This window comes from Silene latifolia, chromosome 7, assembly GCF_048544455.1.
Source record: "Silene latifolia isolate original U9 population chromosome 7, ASM4854445v1, whole genome shotgun sequence".
Classification (NCBI taxonomy): domain Eukaryota; kingdom Viridiplantae; phylum Streptophyta; class Magnoliopsida; order Caryophyllales; family Caryophyllaceae; genus Silene; species Silene latifolia.
The window spans coordinates 47849263-47862803 of NC_133532.1; the positions used below are offsets into that span (position 1 = coordinate 47849263).

General features: G+C 35.9%; 1 pseudogene; it reads left to right on the plus strand.

The window, feature by feature from the left end:
- Positions 1-13541, plus strand: part of LOC141592147 (uncharacterized) — a 272781-nt pseudogene that overhangs the window by 172859 nt on the left and 86381 nt on the right.

Below are 13541 nucleotides of genomic sequence, written 5' to 3' on the forward strand. Positions count from 1 at the left end.
AATTGTCATTTTCCCCCCCGATACGCCCTTAATTCAAAATAAAAGATTTTACACGGTTTAAACTATTTTTAAACATTTCAAAACTATCAAAATAAATACTTTTCTTCAAAATATAATAAAATTATATTTCTTTAAATTATTTTTACTTTAAATACTTAATTATCACTTTTATTTTGATTAATAAATTATTTCTGAAATATATTAACGGTCCGAAATTTACGGGGCGTTACATCGGGTGTGGAGTTATGTGCTACATTTAGTTTGGCCAAGGCTTGCAGTAGAGCTTGGCGATGTGGGAATGAGCTTGCTACTAGTTGCCAGACTGAAAGATCAGCCTTTGTCTTCTGTAATTGCTTGAGCAAATGATCAGTGGAGTCATCTTCGTTGTCATTTGGTGTGAAAACGTTGGTTGGACCGTTTTGAGTAGTGTTTTGATATGGACGCCCCGAACGAGTTAGGTGGTCCACATCTTGGTCTTCACCATTTTGGACTATTTCTTTGACTAGGGAGTTTTCAATGAGATACTCGTCCTCATCATCATCGGCCCAAACTCCATTGATTGTAGCTAGTTCCCTCACTCTCATGATTTCATCCTCTAATTGCGTGATTTGGTCGACTAGCTTATCAACCACGATAACTATTTCTTGCATAGTAGCATTTTGAGAGAAGATTAGTGGCACATGCTCCTTAGGTGTCGCGTTGGGGTCATGTAAAGTTGTCACCGCATTTTCCAATTCCCAAACTTGTCTATCCACACTCCTTGCCCATGTGATGAAGTCGGAAATGGTAGGAGAGATAGTAGAGTAGAACCCTTCATTCTCGATTGCACAGATCTCATCTTCAATTGGAGAAATGAGGTGTGAACAATCTAAGGTAGATTCTTCACTTGTGATCACTAGAATCCCAAGAGGGTTCTGAGTGTTGTTGGGTTTACCTCCCGACGGTATTGGTAGTCGACCATCCTCGATCATGTCTTGAAGCACATTCTTCAATTTGTAGCATTTTTCTGTGTCATGCCCCTTGCCCCTATGGTATTCACAGTACGAGTTCTCGTCCCAGAATTTAGATTTCTTTTCGGGTTCGGGAGTAGGTCCTATGGGTTGGAGTTTGCCTTATTTCATTAACCTCTTAAGAGCGTTGGAGTAAGTATCCCCAAGATTCGTGAATTTCCTTGGTGGGGTACTTTTCTTGGATGGCTCGAGAAGGTTAACTTCATCGGTCTTGCTAGTAGAGCCGTATGAACGACTCGTTGAGCCTTGGTATCCTCGACCTACCGTTTTGGACAAGAGCCCTTTACGGATGTCATCTTCAATCCTTGTCCCTAGTACGGTTAAGTCCTTGAAAGTTTTGATGTTTTGGTATCTCAAATGATTGGCATAGATGGGTTTGAGATTGTCCACGAACTTCTCCACAAGGGTAGCCTCATCCGGGCGTTCAACTAGTTGGGTACTAGTCTTCCTCCACCTACTTAGAAAGTCTGTGAATCCTTCTTTGTCATTTTGGGTAAGAACCTCTAGAGTGCGCATGTTAACTTGGATCTCGGCATTATCCGCATATTGCTTAGCAAACTCGATCGCGGCATCTTCCCAAGTAGCGATCTTCTTGTGTTCTAAAGAGTAGAACCATTGCTTTGGGATGGTGTCAAGAGATGAAGGAAAGATCCTTAAGAACATCTCGGGTTTGGACAAGAGCCCTTTACGGATGTCATCTTCAATCCTTGTCCCTAGTACGGTTAAGTCCTTGAAAGTTTTGATGTTTTGGTATCTCAAATGATTGGCATAGATGGGTTTGAGATTGTCCACGAACTTTTCCACAAGGGTAGCCTCATCCGGGCGTTCAACTAGTTGGGTACTAGTCTTCCTCCACCTACTTAGAAAGTCGGTGAATCCTTCTTTGTCATTTTGGGTAAGAACCTCTAGAGTGCGCATGTTAACTTGGATCTCGGCATTATCCGCATATTGCTTAGCAAACTCGATCGCGGCATCTTCCCAAGTAGCGATCTTCTTGTGTTCTAAAGAGTAGAACCATTGCTTTGGGATGGTATCAAGAGATGAAGGAAAGATCCTTAAGAACATCTCGGGTTTGATGCCTTTGATAGACATGTAATCCTTAAAAGCACGGATGTGGTTCAAAGGGTTTTCGTGCCCCTTGAATTTAGGGATATCCGTCATGTTGAAGTTGGTTGGCAATTTGGAATTTACGGCCTCATACTTGCGATTATTCTCCCTATAAATGTCATCCCCTTTTAGATACATCAATTGCTCCTCTAAGTATTGGAGTCTTTTTTCAGCTACAGTCACTCCCATGTGAGGATTTTCGTCCTTGGATTCATCCGCGAAGTCATCCACTACTTCACTTTCGTGAGGAGGTAACCTCCCCTCTACGGCGTAGATTCGTCCCTCGATGGTGTCAAGGCGATCATACACTTGGTCTTGGGTAACTTGGATTTGGGCTAGCGCGGCTAGGATTCGATCATTACCATCTTGAAGTTGGTTGAAGTTCACGTCACTTGTTTCAGGCATCTTGAAAACTGGACAAGAGATCGATGACTAATCAAAACACGATCGGCCATTCTAACACACTTGCTAAGAGAAGAAATATTTTGACTTGTGAAGTGGGTGTGTGCTGTTGGAATATGTGTCCTCCGACAATAATGCGATCACGACTGTTGATCATGATGATCACATGTTTAAGTCTCATTATAAAGAATACAATTGGGAAGTAATATTTTACTGTCAACTGGTCAACATATATCGGTAATGATTGGCTGACTAGAGTTTGACATTACTGTCGTGTGACGGTGGTGATCAGTTGACCCCCTTGGTCATACCTATAGGGCAACACTCTTAATTGATTATTTAATTAATCGTATAACGTTACGAGTTAATTAAATTACTTGAAAATTGACGGACGATTTTGGAAGTATAATTTACGTATCATATTGAAATGTGATTAAATGAGATACGGTCTGAGTAATCGAATTGTATCATTACTCGGATGAAATTATTGTTTAAAGAAACAATCGGAATTGAATGAATTATTATAAATACAATCTGTTGTAATTTATAAATGGTAAAATATTTTGGTACAAGTAATTATGAAATTACTAAGTCGATTTTTGTATGTGACGTATTTTTATTAATACGTTGATTTTTAATATGTTAAAAATACATAACAAATTTATGTGACATGTGACATGTGACATATTGACAATTGACAAAAATAATATGGAATCCATATTAACTAAAGTGCCGAAAATGGAGGAGTATTAGGCTAAACATTGTGTTTATATTATAAGTGGTAAACATAATGATTAAAAGCAAGAGTAGCCATGCAATCCTATTAAACCTTGTGAAGACAAATGTGTGCATGCATTGGCTCCCCTTAATACCTCCTCCCACCCGGTTTTCCAAGAAAGAAAGGCAAAGGTTTTTGTCTTATATTTTTTTCATATACACTACTTTCATTTAGTTAGTGTATCATTCATTCTAACACTCATCCAAAATATAATTCTAGAGAGAAAAATAATCCTCCACTTCTTCTCTCTACAAAACCGAAATATTCAAAGTGTTACATAATATTTTGGTTCAATTTTCTTCTAAATTAATATTGTACTAGCTCCTATAATATTAATTTAATTAAGGGTTAGCTTTGGGTATAAAGCTTAGGGAGAGATCCTACACTTGGATCTTGTTTCTTCCATTAAAGGAAAGCACAAGAACAAAAGAAAAGGAGATTTCTTTTGTGCCCATAAAATCGAAACATCCAATGTAAGAACATGATTTCTCCTCTATTTTGCTCACTTGTTTGCATGCATAAGTTCCATCTTTAATTTTATGACAAATTAATTTAAACATATATGAGTATGTTAGTATGTATATAGATCTACATTTCCTTCAATCGATATCATGAGCCACGGTTTTTGCATGCAAATCGGTTAAAAGTTTTTCCGAGTTATAAGAATAACATATAAAACTTGTAAAATTTGTGTTATTATGATATATCACGAAATTAATTCATGCATGTTAATATTTCTGGTCCTAAAATGTTTTAGGATATTTTGGTTAATTTTACGGATTTTTATTGTTCATATTATACAATAATGACATTTAAATATGATTTTATGAGTAAAAATGTCATTTTCGGTCTAAAATTTGCTATACTTCGAATTTTCCAGTGATTTTTGGATATGTTGTCATATATATTATTTTGAGATAACCTGTAAATTTTCATAATTTTTTGACTTGTTATGCTCGAAAAATAGATTTTTCATTATTAAATTCGGATTTAGGTGAAAATAGGTTAATATGAGTTAAATTTCGAATCTGGTCATAGAAATTTAATATGTTGTCACATGCAATTTTACAAGATGTGTGTAAAATAATTGGCTATAAAGAAGTCTTTTTGCATGATTTATGGATTTTTGAAGAAAAATAGCATAAATAGTGACATTATTAGTGAAAAATTAATAAAACATAATTTATGACTTAGGAAAAACATCAAATGTTGCATTTTATTATCATTTTCAGATCTAAAATTTAAAAGTTAATGAATATAATTTTTCTCATGTTTTATGATTATTTTAGTTAAAATCGATAAACCGCAACATTGTTTTTCCGGAAAATTTCGAAATTTTTAACCTAAGATTTTGAACATTATGAGTGTCATGGTATTTTTCCAGAATGTTCATGAGTTTAAATTTCAAATTTTGAATTTATTTGAAATTTTGTGATTTATTTGAAGTTTAATAGCTTATTTTTGTATTTTTGGACTATTAATGAACAATTTTAGTAATATAAGTTAATTATGGTCAATTTATTAGTGAAGACTAAATTTTGAGTCCTAAGTGGTTAGGGTAATTAACTAGTGCATAAATGTGAATTTATGTAATTTTTGTGATTATAAAATGTTGAAATCACGCAAATCCGTAAAAACCGAGTAATATACGATATTGGCTAATTAAAGGCGATTTAGCATAAAATGAAGCATGTTCATACATATTTATAATGCTGCATTTTTATTGGCTAATGACGCAAATGAAGCATATAATTTTAATTTATGTAATTTTTGAATTATGTAATTTTACTTAGTATGGCCTTAGATTTTAATTGGTATTTCCCGGAATGTATGGGAATATCGATTCGGTTGTAATTTTATTGTGATCTCGTATCACCGTTTTGTAATTTAATAGATTTATTTTATTTTAGTTACATATGTATAATAGGAAATTATGTAATTTATTATGTAATTTTAATCATTCCGGAGTTCCCAAAGACGGATTTCTTCAAGAATGGCGATACATAAAGACGGTGTTACCTTGAGATGCGTGTCACAACCGAAGTTCAAGGGACCAATGGAGTTGGTTTCCGAAATGTAATAGTTAAATAGTTTTTCTATTTTAGGAAAGGCCATACTAGGATTTATTTACTTTTATGCTTGCATTTTATTTTATGTCACATGCATTGCTAAATCGCCATAACTAAACATGCATTGTCATTTTATCGAGTTTATCGACCGTGTCAATTAGAATTATCGTAGTTCACCGCTTTAGTTCACTTAAAACGTGATAGATAATAAATTGACATGACCTCTCGCTAAAACAATCAATTGAGACATAGCCTTACCAAATAGTAGAAACCATGAAAACCTATTTCGCGAGGGAGTGCGCTCGGCCCCACCGGGGTACAAACCTTGTTACGTAGGGGAAGTGGGTGATAAATGTCTATCCACCGAATTCATGTTGATAAGGGATGTATCGGCCACACCGTGCCCAAGTTAATGTGGGTTTGGATCATGGACACATTTATTCGAAATTTGGATTGAACTCAACAAAAGTTTTTGATAAGGGATGTATCGGCCCCACCGTGCCCTTGTCGAATGTGTTTTGGGCTAAAGATAATTGTTAATGTAATATTATCGACCAAGAGTTCTAAAAGTAGAATCGATTAAACGTTAATCCACCGAGTTATATTGATAAAGGATGTATCGGCCCCACCGTGCCTAAGTCGATATGAGTTTGGGTCTTGGAATCATTTATCTAGTTGGGTAGAGGTCACTAGAAAAATGCATAAAACTTGTTTAATTCATACATTTTACGAGTATTATTGTTAAAACGACATTTGTTTTACTCCTTTTAATTTGTTTTGTAGACCACTTCTTTTTCTCATAACAAATGGCAACACCAACCCCTAATGCCACGCCTCTCGCTAGTTCGTCTTGGCTCCGATCCTTCATGGATCGATGTAAACTTGAAAAGAATAGGTCAAATTTTTCCGATTGGGATGCCCAACTCAAATTAGCCGCCGAAGGTGACGACAAGCTTCGTTACCTTACCGAGGCCTCTCCACCCGAACCTAATACTAGGTCAACCGCGGCCACTAGGGAAGCATATGAGGCTTACCAAAAGGAGTCCGCCGCAATGAAAAATGTCTTGATATTTGCGATGGAGGCGGACCTCCAAAGGAGAGCCTTTAAAATGGGCAATGCTAATGAGATTTACTCCAAACTTGTGACCATGTTTTCACAAACTCCGCGGATCGTCCAATATGAGGCGGCCGCGGCATTCTTTGATCTCGACTTCAAAGAGGGCCAAAAGGTTAGCCCTCATGTGCTCAAACTCATGGAGCTTGTCAAGACCTTGAAAATTCAAAAGGTTGAAATCCCCAAAGAACTCATCGTAGATAGGATTCTACACTCCTTGTCCAAAGTAAAAGCGTATGTTCAATTCCGGGTGAATTTTAACATGCAAGACAAGGATGTGTCTCTTGAAGAATTGCACAAGTTACTTGTGCAAGCCGAGAGGGACATGGGGTTAAATGTGAACCCTCCCAAGGATGTGCTTAACATAAGCACTAAGAGTAAGGGGAAATTCAAGAAGAATGGGAGAAAGGGCAAGAAGCAAGCTCCCACATTCACCAAAGCTAAGACTTGTGAAGCTAGCACTTCAAAGATCAAGAAAGGTCCTCTTGATAAATGCCATTATTGTAATGGTATGGGACATTGGAAAAGAAATTGTTCCAAATACCTTGGTGATATCAAAGCTGGAAAGATTACTCCAGTAGGTAAATGACTATCCTTCTTTTATGTTTCTAATTCAACTATGGTATTATGATGCAAAGTTGTGATAATGTATCTCCCTTTTTATTGTAAATAGGGCCTCCACCAAGCAAAGACAAGGGAAAATAAAAGCAAGCATGAGAAACCATCAAGAAGCTAGGGATAGCTTTTATGGAGCTTTGTTTTTCATTGTCTTATTTTAAATTATGTTTTGGATTTTAGAACCTTAAGTTTCCGTGTTCGACATGGAAAGGTATTTTGGATAATGGTTTGTATTTTGGATAATGGTGACTTGGTTTGCAACCCAAGTCACCCGTTTTATCATTTTATCCTTATGTTCTAAAATTCGTATTTAAAGCTTGCTCTTAGAAACATAAGATTATTCACTTAAAGTGATCTAAATAGACAAATATAATGACCGGTTTCATTATATGTCAACATGCTTAAGGGTTGTGTATGATCATTTATAAAGTGAATTTGAGTCTATGAACTCTCTTAAAGGTATGTCAATCACCAAGTACACATACAAAATCTAAAACTATTAGTCAACCTATGAGGTAGTTCTCCTTATACTTCAAAAATCATTATTTGTGTCTCATATGCTATCTTTGAATCTCTAGTGTATTTATTCTAAAGATAGAGTGGGAGAAAAATGAGGACACAACACAAGAGGGGAGATTAAACTTGTGTACTTGTGTAAATGAGATCTACGCAAGAGAAGAATGATTTGCATAGAGGTATGTCTATTTAAATAGTATACCCAATGGATGAGATCTATGGTCTCAAGCAAGTTCTATATGACTAAAGAGACCACGTGAAGTAATCGAAAGTCTATATTCTTGAGAAAACTACGTGAGGACACCAAAAGAAAGTTTTGGAAGAAATGACTAATGTAAAGTCTTAATAAGAGTTTTGACTAAGTTTAAACTATTTTGTGATAAATTTTGACCTATAGTTTCAACCGAGATTTACTTATGAGCCTAAATGAACCCTAGTAACATTCTAGTATATTTAATATACGAGATTTATGACTAGAAATTGCAAGAACTGATATACCGATATCTTCAAAAGCTAAGTTAAGCACTAACCAAGCAAATGTCACTTCTTAACCTCATTGTGAAAATGAAATGGTTAAACCTCCTTCCGAAAGGGTATTTCGAAGGACGTATTCTAAATATTATTTATATTTGAATAATGACATTGTTACACATCATTATGATATGTGGGAGTTAGAGATTAAAATTTTTTTTAATAAAGTTAAGATGAGACCACTTCAAAATAGGTATTTTGAAGGGATATGGTGGGAACATATATGGTTCTATCTTAATAACTTGGCAAATGCAATTTATATTTCAATTCTTTATAAGTTCCGATTGAGAAGTCAATTTCGAAACATCTGGAATTGAGTGGGAGTTAGGCTATTATCATGTGAAGACATGGAATTTAGTGGGAGCAATCATCTTGAAAAGGGTTATAACTCATCACTCATTGAAGAATGACGAGCTAATACCTTCCTTCATAAAGGAAGATGTGAGTTTTCAATTCTGGATGAAAATGGACAATGATGAATCCAATTACATCAGGGATGTTGGATTAGTATTGAGAGATACACATCACATCAACATACACACAGGTTATTCATATGAATGAAAATGGAATTACCATTAGCAGTCATGGTCGTTCATAGAACCTAAGAAAGGTTGATCTCATGATTATTAGTTACTAATGTTTCCGCCATTAGAATAATCATGCACTTGTCCAATTATGAATCATATGCATAAGATCATAATGATTGATTGGTAAGCCGTAATAGAAACGTCAGGAATTCTCAAGTAGAATCCAATGAGCGATTTCGGTGTTTGACAGAATGCTCAGTTATATGACAAGAGGTTGCACTTATAAATGAAAACCGAGCACATGTAAGGATTTATGAGAACCATAAAACTTTCAAGCTAGAAAGAGAAATAAGAAGTTGTGGAAAGACACTTAGTTGAACAAGAAGTTGCTTACAACTAATCCTTCCTAATAAGCTAGGACTTGTTAGAAGTGCTAGGCTAATCATCTTGACAATTGTTGCAAGATTCTACAAAACATATACCTAGTGTATTGTGTGTGGATGGGGTACTTGATCAGTACAAGTTATATTATTCACCACAAATTCGTTCGTTATGTGATAATCAACAAGGAAGTTCTTTCAAGATAAAGAACCGACACCAAGGTTGGGAACCTTGATGTGTACTTGGTAAGATTCATGCTATGAGAGAGAACATGAATGTAAAGGAAAATGCAAGTATAAGAAGTTTGAACACATGGACACATGGCATGTTAAACTTCTATTGCAATCAATAAGTATTTACACTTACGATATACATCACAAGGTTGTAATATGATATTGACTACCCGAGTGTGATGTCGACATTTGTCGTTTGAGTTATTATTAACTCACCTTATACTTTGTTACATCCAAACGGGGTGTGAAGACAATTGAACCCCGTTAAAGTGAACGCGGATTAACATAGTATTTGCCCATAGTCGCTTGTATGAGGTGACGTCTCGAAGTGACTAGAGTGTGATGCGATTGATGGCAAGTTCAAGTGCCATAGAGTCATGTGAGATGACTAGTCGATCACATAGACAGACTGTTAGGAACATTATGTTGGGCCTAATGACCGCTTATAGAGTTCTGGCAAATTTATATAGCCTGGTCGTGGCGAGAGCTACTATAGTATTCAAATGAGTCGATTATTTTGACTAAAGACTATTCTCCTAAGATGGCACAGTTTCAGATTAACTTTGATTTGTGTTACTACGACCTTCGTAAATGGGGTCAAATGGGCATATTTTGGGTTATGATGGCTGTGGCTAGTCGAAGGGAATGAGTGCGATAGGAATTGTCCACCCCTAGTCAAGGTTATAACAATATCTCAGGGCCACTCGAGGAGTAATGAACTGTAAATGCGTGGCCACGCTCGGAAGGTATCCAGAGTAAATAAATCCGGTCAATCAGTTATTCTCCAGATCGAGGAAACCACTCTCGATATGATCACTTGCAAGTACGACCTGAAAGACACCTTGCATTGAGTGGGAGATAGTAATAGGACAAGAGAATTGGTGACGCAGACTTGTCGAGGACAAGTGGGAGATTGTTGGAATATGTGTCCTCCGACAATAATGCGATCACGACTGTTGATCATGATGATCACATGTTTAAGTCTCATTATAAAGAATACAATTGGGAAGTAATATTTTACTGTCAACTGGTCAACATATATCGGTAATGATTGGCTGACTAGAGTTTGACATTACTGTCGTGTGACGGTGGTGATCAGTTGACCCCCTTGGTCATACCTATAGGGCAACACTCTTAATTTATTATTTAATTAATCGTATAACGTTACGAGTTAATTAAATTACTTGAAAATTGACGGACGATTTTGGAAGTATAATTTACGTATCATATTGAAATGTGATTAAATGAGATACGGTCTGAGTAATCGAATTGTATCATTACTCGGATGAAATTATTGTTTAAAGAAACAATTGGAATTGAATGAATTATTATAAATACAATCTGTTGTAATTTATAAATGGTAAAATATTTTGGTACAAGTAATTATGAAATTACTAAGTCGATTTTTGTATGTGACGTATTTTTATTAATACGTTGATTTTTAATATGTTAAAAATACATAACAAATTTATGTGACATGTGACATGTGACATATTGACAATTGACAAAAATAATATGGAATCCATATTAACTAAAGTGCCGAAAATGGAGGAGTATTAGGCTAAACATTGTGTTTATATTATAAGTGGTAAACATAATTATTAAAAGCAAGAGTAGCCATGCAACCCTATTAAACCTTGTGAAGACAAATGTGTGCATGCATTGGCTCCCCTTAATACCTCCTCCCACCCGGTTTTCCAAGAAAGAAAGGCAAAGGTTTTTGTCTTATATTTTTTTCATATACACTACTTTCATTTAGTTAGTGTATCATTCATTCTAACACTCATCCAAAATATAATTCTAGAGAGAAAAATAATCCTCCACTTCTTCTCTCTACAAAACCGAAATATTCAAAGTGTTACATAATATTTTGGTTCAATTTTCTTCTAAATTAATATTGTACTAGCTCCTATAATATTAATTTAATTAAGGGTTAGCTTTGGGTATAAAGCTTAGGGAGAGATCCTACACTTGGATCTTGTTTCTTCCATTAAAGGAAAGCACAAGAACAAAAGAAAAGGAGATTTCTTTTGTGCCCATAAAACCGAAACATCCAATGTAAGAACATGATTTCTCCTCTATTTTGCTCACTTGTTTGCATGCATAAGTTCCATCTTTAATTTTATGACAAATTAATTTAAACATATATGAGTATGTTAGTATGTATATAGATCTACATTTCCTTCATGTGCCACTTGTGTTGAGTGAGCTTTGAAGAAAAGACAAAGTTTTTGAAAATGTGTTTCCTAGTCAACTATAGTGTAGTTGTAGGAGTGGACTCGAAGTGAGGTTTTGAAATGGGCTTGGGCCCGAAATTTGACTCGACAGAGTTTTGACTGGGCTTTGCAATAATCCAGGCCTTTTTCGAAATTTTCATTTGAAAATGGGTTTTGATTTTTTTTTTTTTTTTACAAAAACGTCATGGTTTCGTTTAGAAATGGTGATCATGTAACGTACAAACATTTATACAAGCATTATAACGGGATGCTGAGTGCATTTAAAAGGGTTTTGGTTTAAAGGGTGGGTTGCCATACCGAACAATCAAACCCGAAGTCTCTGGAGAGGCTCGTACCAAACAAGAGTAAGGCCGATTCCTAGTCCATTTCCTCAAGTAGTGAAAGTCCTTGATACAAACAAGAGTAAGCATCATGGTATGGATGACGTCAATCGCTATCCATCCTTAGGCCCAAATAAGAATTAGGACCGTTTAGACGGGACGATTGGTCGAATGGGTTGGGTTGGGCCTAGGAAGGCCGAATAAAACGATCTAGGAAGACCGAATTATGAAAACCGACAATTGTCTTGTACAAACTATTCCCTAACCTTGTTCAAGTTTCACCCTTTGCTACACGTGAGTGTATTATCCCCAGCGGAGTCGCCAAACTGTGGACAGCGGGGCCCACGGGGGCGCTTGGGAGGAAGAGAACAAGCGTTTGCATTTGTTGGAGTCGCCACCAATTTTTATGGGAAATTGGAACCGTTCGAATACCTCGTGTCATGTCAAGACACAAAGTAGTGACATGAACACTAAGCAATCGTTACCCTTAGCATTCTATGTCTAGAATGACTCTCGTGGATGCCAATGAACACGGGTGTTCACAGAGATCTGGAGTAAGGGGTGAGGGTACGTATTAGGAAGCTCTTTTGATCGAACACCTAATCCCGCCCGCCTCAATAGCGGCCTCTACTAATGATTAGGGAAGTTATTCGTACTTGATATATCGTCGATTATATGCATGCAATGCAGCATCCAAGTTTTGATCCTAGCATGTGGAGATTAGACTAAGTCGGTGAACAATTAATTTGGCATACAATTAATGTCGAAGTTGGATTTAGGATTCAATTACATATGAAAACATATAAATGATGCAAAGAAATAATGATAATACAATAAAGGAAAATTACAATAAAGAAAAAATACAATAATTATAAAGGATTTGGCGATTTATGTCGAAAATACCTTTAAAACGGATAATTTGAGAAAAAGAATGAAAGAAAGAGTTAACGAACAGATCAGTAGGCGATAATACGATTAATAGTTAATTAATATGTAGGCTAAATAATTACTTCAAGGCAACAACGGAGTTCGAGGCGAAACTCAACTGAACAGCGCAGCGGGGATCGCGCCCTTTGGAAGAGGCGCAGATTCTTTGCGTCATTTCCAAGGGTGAGTTCTCGTCAGAAGCCGAATCGCAAATCGTTAATGTTATTTGGTAATTTTAAGGATTGATTAATATATTTATTCGGATGAAAGTGATTAACAGGTTATTTACATATGAATGGGTCATAAAGTAATAAAACATGGATGAGACGGATGCAAACGAATTAATTACATGAACGATTGGTGGATTAACGAATTAAACAAACAAATTAAGTTGGATATGATGGATTAACAATGGATAAACGATGAATATGACAATAAACAGATGGAAAATATGTCAAAGGTCGAATTCCAGAAACCCGATATGAACAAATCGAATCTCTACAATCCGGATTGAGTTTATGACGAAAACCCGCAAATATGAATTACTTAGGATTTAAGTCGGATTTTAAATGACGAATTAAACATGTTAATGATGATGATTAATATACATGTGAAATTATCGTGATATTGTGTCAAGGAATTAAAGGAAACAAACGAAAACAAATAAAATTTGACGAATAACAGAGGACGAAGGAAGAAGAAAGGAAGCAGGAACTGCGGCAGCCACACGAAGAGGCGCAGCAGATACTGCGTCCTTTCTCGACAGTTTGT